Raw genomic sequence first — 6,696 nt, forward strand, 5'->3', positions numbered from 1 at the left:
CCCCTCTGCCTCTCCTTCCTCCCCCCTCCCCTCTTCCTCCCCTCTTCCTCGGTGTTATTAATGAGCTCTTTAAATGAGAGTTGGCTGGCTGCATAGCGGCGAAGGAAAAACAGCCTACAGGACAATATCCTCCTCCTCTCCTCTCCTCCTCTCCTCCTCCTCTTCCTCTCCTCTCCTCCTCCTCTTTCTCCTTTCCTACTCTTTCTCCTCATCCTCCTCCTCTCCTCCCCCTCTTTCTCCTCCTCTCCTCTCCTCTCCTCCTCCTCCTCTCCTCCTCCTCTTTCTCCTCTCCTCCTCCTCTTTCTCCTCTCCTCCCCCCTCCTCTTTCTCCTCTCCCCTCCTCCTCCCCTCCTCCTCCTCCTCTTTCTCCTCTCCCCTCCTCCTCCCTTCCTCCTCCTCCTCTTTCTCCTCTCCCCTCCTCCTCCCCCTTCCTCCTCCTCCTCTTTCTCCTCTCCCCCTCCTCCTCCCCCCTCCTCCTCCTCCCTCTTTCTCCTCTCCCCTCCTCCTCCCCTCCTCCTCCTCCTCTTTCTCCTCTCCCCCCTCCTCCTCCTCCTCCTCCTCCTCCTCCTCTTTCTCCTCTCCCCTCCTCCTCCCCTCCTCCTCCCCTCCTCCTCCTCCTCTCCTCTCTTCTCCTCCTTTTCCTCTGCTCCTTCTCCCCTCCATCTCCCTACAGGAAAGCATCCCCCACCATCATCGGCCACTCCTTCTTCTCCTCCTCTCCTCTCCTATCTTCTCCCTCCCCTCCTTCTTCTCCTCCCCTCCTTCTTCTCCTCCCCTCCCACTCTCCTCCGTCTTATCTCCTCTCCTCATCTCCTAACAGGAGAGCATCTTTCCATGAACGATGTGTTGATCTGTGGCTTTCTGAAGGACGGAATGGATGAGTGCTGGAATAAATACAGAGCATTCGGAAAGTATTCAGACCCCTTGACTTTTTCCACATTTTGTTACGTTACAGCCTTATTCTAAAATGGATTAAATAAATACAAATCCTCATTAATCTACACGCAATACCCCATAATGACAACACAATACCCCATAATGACAACACAGTACCCCATAATGACATCACAATACCCCATAATGACAACACAAGACCCCATAATGACATCACAAGACCCCATAATGACAAATCGGAAACAGGTTTTTAGGATTTTTTGCAAATGTATTATAAATAAAAAACAGAAATATCTTATTTACATTTGTATTCAGAGCCTTTGCTATGAGACTGTAAATTGAGCTCAACCTTTCAAGTTAGTAGAATATGTTAGAGTTTCTACTTCCTCTTCCAATAACCCGTGGGGAGGTCAGAATAACGAAAACTGTCACTCAAATCTATTCATTTTAAAATGTTGAATAAACTTCTACCTGCCATTATGGTTCACTCGATGATAAGACAAGACGTTTTTATTTGTTTTGCTAACATGTGATAGGGGCGGGGGGTCCCAGGGTCGCCGATCTGCTTGGGCAGGGGGTCCCTGGGTCGCCGATTTTCTTTGAGCGGGGGGGTTTCCTGGGTCGCAGATCTGCTTGGGCAGGGGGGTCCCAGGGTCGCCAATCTGCTTGGGCAGGGGGGTCCCTGGGTCGCTGATCTGCTTGGGCTGGGGGTCCCTGGGACGCTGATCTGCTTGGGCTGGGGGGGTCCCTGGGACGCTGATCTGCTTGGGCAGGGGGGATCCCTGGGTTGCCAATTTGCTTGGGCAGGGGGGGGGGTCCCTGGGTCGCCGATTTGCTTGGGCAGGGGGGTTCCCTGGGTCGCCGATTTGCTTGGGCAGGGGGGGGTCCCTGGGTCGCCGATTTGCTTGGGCAGGGGGGGTCCCTGAGTCGTCGATTTGCTTGGGCAGGGGGGGTCCCTGGGTCGTCGATTTGCTTGGGCAGGGGGGGTCCCTGGGCAAGAAATGTTTGAAAACACCTGGCCTAGACAATCGCAAAGCAAGTGAAATATATTAGCTAGTTTCAGTGGAATATCAGGCAGCAAAAACATGCATCTCTCAACTGGTTGTGGCATGTAGCAGCTCACAGAAGAAGAACGGTAGCCGGTAGCCGGTAGCCGGTAGGAAAGACCTTTCAACTGATCATATCCACTAGCTAACTAAGGCAACAATGGGTATAAAAACCAGGTATTGAAAAACATTTGGTCTGAAGTCTTGGTTGAATCTTTGCGATGGCAATTCAGTCAGTATGCTAAAGGATATATCCCAATTAACTGTTGACGGCAAAGCAGGCCTACCTGACAGAATGATGTCATGACAATTTGTATCAGGGCAATTGTTTTGCTAATTCTGCCATCACATGTACACTGTAGGCCTGCCTACATTGGACACTACAGAAACACATGGTCTCTTTGCAAGGTGCACAATTTAATTAAAGGGCAACTATTCCCTCCCAAAAATATATGTATTTTATTTTTCACAGGCCTAAAAAAATGGTCTCCTGATCTGTTTCACCTGTTTTTGTGATTGTCTCCACCCCTCTCCAGGTGTAGCCCATCTTCCCCATTATCCCCTGTGTGTTTATACCTGTGTTCTCTGTTTGCCTGTGGCCAGTTCGTTTTGTTGTGACTGTTGTGCCCTGACTCTGAGCCTGCTGTTCTGTACCTTACCCCACCATAATGAATTATTGACCCCTGACCCTGAGCTTGCCGTTCTGTACCCTTTACAGCCTCTCTGGATAATTGACCCCTGACCCTGAGACTACGTGCCATTCTGGGTCATACCTGAAACCTGTTTAAACCATTGCTGTGTGCATTGAACATTTAGTCTTTGTCATTTTTCTATCAAAAAAAAGTTTATACATCGCAATAGAAGTGTGTTCTATTTAATCAATAAGGCCCGAGGAGGTGTGGTATATAGACAATATACCACGGCTAAGGACTGTTCTTAGGGACGACGCAACGCCCTTAGTCCTGGACACAGCCCTTAGTCCTGGACACAGCCCTTAGTCCTGGATACAGCCCTTAGTCCTGGATACAGCCCTTAGTCCTGGATATAGCCCTTAGTCCTGGATACAGCCCTTAGTCCTGGATATAGCCCTTACTCCTGGATACAGCCCGTAACCCTGGATACAGCCCGTAGTCCTGGATACAGCCCTTAGACCTGGATACAGCCCTTAGTCCTGGACACAGCCCTTAGTCCTGGACACAGCCCTTAGTCCTGGATACAGCCCTTAGTCCTGGACACAGCCCTTAGTCCTGGACACAGCCCTTAGTCCTGGATACAGCCCTTAGTCCTGGACACAGCCCTTAGTCCTGGACACAGCCCTTAGTCCTGGACACAGCCCTTAGTCCTGGACACAGCCCTTAGTCCTGTATACAGCCCGTAACCCTGGATACAGCCCTTAGCCCTGGGTACAGCCCGTAACCCTGGGTACAGCCCTTAGTCCTGGGTACAGCCCTTAGTCCTGCGTACAGCCCTTAGTCCTGGACACAGCCCTTAGTCCTGCGTACAGCCCTTAGTCCTGGACACAGCCCTTAGTCCTGCGTACAGCCCTTAGTCCTGGACACAGCCCTTAGTCCTGGACACAGCCCTTAGTCCTGGACACAGCCCTTAGTCCTGGACACAGCCCTTAGTCCTGGGTACAGCCCGTAACCCTGGGTACAGCCCTTAGTCCTGGATACAGCCCTTAGCCCTGGATACAGCCCTTAGTCCTGGACACAGCCCTTAGTCCTGGACACAGCCCTTAGTCCTGGATACAGCCCTTAGTCCTGGATACAGCCCTTAGTCCTGGATATAGCCCTTAGTCCTGGATACAGCCCTTAGTCCTGGATATAGCCCTTACTCCTGGATACAGCCCGTAACCCTGGATACAGCCCGTAGTCCTGGATACAGCCCTTAGACCTGGATACAGCCCTTAGTCCTGGACACAGCCCTTAGTCCTGGACACAGCCCTTAGTCCTGGATACAGCCCTTAGTCCTGTATACAGCCCGTAACCCTGGATAAAGCCCTTAGCCCTGGGTACAGCCCGTAACCCTGGGTACAGCCCTTAGTCCTGGATACAGCCCTTAGTCCTGGATACAGCCCTTAGTCCTGGACACAGCCCTTAGTCCTGGACACAGCGCTTAGTCCTGGGTACAGCCCTTAGTCCTGGGTACAGCCCTTAGTCCTGGGTACAGCCCTTAGTCCTGGGTACAGCCCTTAGTCCTGGATACAGCCCTTAGTCCTGGATACAGCCCGTAACCCTGGATACAGCCCGTAGTCCTGGATACAGCCCTTAGTCCTGGATATAGCCCTTACTCCTGCGTACAGCCCGTAACCCTGGATACAGCCCGTAGTCCTGGATACAGCCCTTAGACCTGGATACAGCCCTTAGTCCTGGACACAGCCCTTAGTCATGGGTACATCCCTTAGTCCTGGGTACAGCCCTTAGTCCTGGGTACATCCCTTAGTCCTGGGTACAGCCCTTTGTCCTGGGTACAGCCCTTAGTCCTGGGTACAGCCCTTAGTGCTGGGTACAGCCCTTAGTCCTGGACACTGCCCTTAGTCCTGGACACAGCCCTTAGTCCTGGACACAGCCCTTAGTCCTGGATACAGCCCTTAGTCCTGGATACAGCCCTTAGTCCTGGATATAGCCCTTACTCCTGGATACAGCCCGTAACGCTGGATACAGCCCGTAGTCCTGGATACAGCCCTTAGACCTGGATACAGCCCTTAGTCCTGGACACAGCCCTTAGTCATGGGTACAACCCTTAGTCCTGGGTACAGCCCTTAGTCCTGGGTACATCCCTTAGTCCTGGGTACAGCCCTTTGTCCTGGGTACAGCCCTTAGTCCTGGGTACAGCCCTTTGTCCTGGACACAGCCCTTAGTCCTGGACACAGCCCTTAGTCCTGGTTACAGCCCTTAGTCCTGGACACAGCCCTTAGTCCTGGGTACATCCCTTAGTCCTGGACACAGCCCTTAGTCCTGGGTACATCCCTTAGTCCTGGGTACAGCCCTTAGTCCTGGACACAGCCCTTAGTCCTGGGTACAGCCCTTAGTCCTGGGTACAGCCCTTAGTCCTGGGTACAGCCCTTAGTCCTGGGTACAGCCCTTAGTCCTGCGTACAGCCCTTAGTCCTGGACACAGCCCTTAGTCCTGGGTACAGCCCTTAGTCCTGGACACAGCCCTTAGTCCTGGGTACAGCCCTTTGTCCTGGGTACAGCCCTTAGTCCTGGACACAGCCCTTAGTCCTGGATACAGCCCTCAGCCCTTAGACCTGGATACAGCCCGTAACCCTGGGTACAGCCCGTAACCCTGGGTACAGCCCTTAGTCCTGGATACAGCCCTTAGACCTGGATACGGCCCGTAACCCTGGGTACGGCCCGTAACCCTGGGTACAGCCCGTAACCCTGGGTACAGCCCGTAACCCTGGGTACAGCCCGTAACCCTGGGTACAGCCCGTAACCCTGGGTACAGCCCGTAACCCTGGGTACAGCCCGTAACCCTGGAAACAGCCCGTAACCCTGGGTACAGCCCTTAGTCCTGGGTACAGCCCTTAGTCCTGCGTACAGCCCTTAGTCCTGGACACAGCCCTTAGTCCTGCGTACAGCCCTTAGTCCTGGACACAGCCCTTAGTCCTGCGTACAGCCCTTAGTCCTGGACACAGCCCTTAGTCCTGGGTACAGCCCTTAGTCCTGGACACAGCCCTTAGTCCTGGACACAGCCCTTAGTCCTGGGTACAGCCCTTAGTCCTGGGTACAGCCCTTAGTCCTGCGTACAGCCCTTAGTCCTGGACACAGCCCTTAGTCCTGGGTATAGCCCTTTGTCCTGGGTACAGCCCTTAGTCCTGGACACAGCCCTTTGTCCTGGGTACAGCCCGTAACCCTGGGTACAGCCCTTAGTCCTGGATACAGCCCTTAGACCTGGATACAGCCCGTAACCCTGGGTACGGCCCGTAACCCTGGGTACAGCCCGTAACCCTGGGTACAGCCCGTAACCCTGGGTACAGCCCGTAACCCTGGGTACAGCCCGTAACCCTGGGTACAGCCCTTAGTCCTGCGTACAGCCCTTAGTCCTGGACACAGCCCTTAGTCCTGGGTACAGCCCTTAGTCCTGGACACAGCCCTTAGTCCTGGGTATAGCCCTTTGTCCTGGGTACAGCCCTTAGTCCTGGACACAGCCCTTTGTCCTGGGTACAGCCCGTAACCCTGGGTACAGCCCTTAGTCCTGGATACAGCCCTTAGACCTGGATACAGCCCGTAACCCTGGGTACAGCCCGTAACCCTGGGTACAGCCCGTAACCCTGGGTACAGCCCGTAACCCTGGATACAGCCCATAACCCTGGGTACAGCCCGTAACCCTGGGTACAGCCCGTAACCCTGGGTACAGCCCTTAGTCCTGGGTACGGCCCGTAACCCTGGGTACGGCCCGTAACCCTGGGTACAGCCCGTAACCCTGGGTACAGCCCATAACCCAGGGTACAGCCCTTAGTCCTGGGTACAGCCCGTAACCCTGGGTACGGCCCGTAACCCTGGGTACGGCCCGTAACCCTGGGTACGGCCCGTATCCTTGGGTACGGCCCGTAACCCTGGATACGGCCCGTAACCCTGGGTACCACCCGTAACCCTGGATACAGCCCGTAACCCTGGGTACAGCCCATAACCCAGGGTACAGCCCTTAGTCCTGGGTACATCCCGTAACCCTGGGTACGCCCCGTAACCCTGGATACAGCCCGTAACACTGGGTACAGCCCGTAACCCTGGGTACAGCCCATAACCCAGGGT

The sequence above is a fragment of the Oncorhynchus masou genome, chromosome 15 (assembly GCF_036934945.1).
Source record: "Oncorhynchus masou masou isolate Uvic2021 chromosome 15, UVic_Omas_1.1, whole genome shotgun sequence".
In the NCBI taxonomy this organism is placed as follows: domain Eukaryota; kingdom Metazoa; phylum Chordata; class Actinopteri; order Salmoniformes; family Salmonidae; genus Oncorhynchus; species Oncorhynchus masou.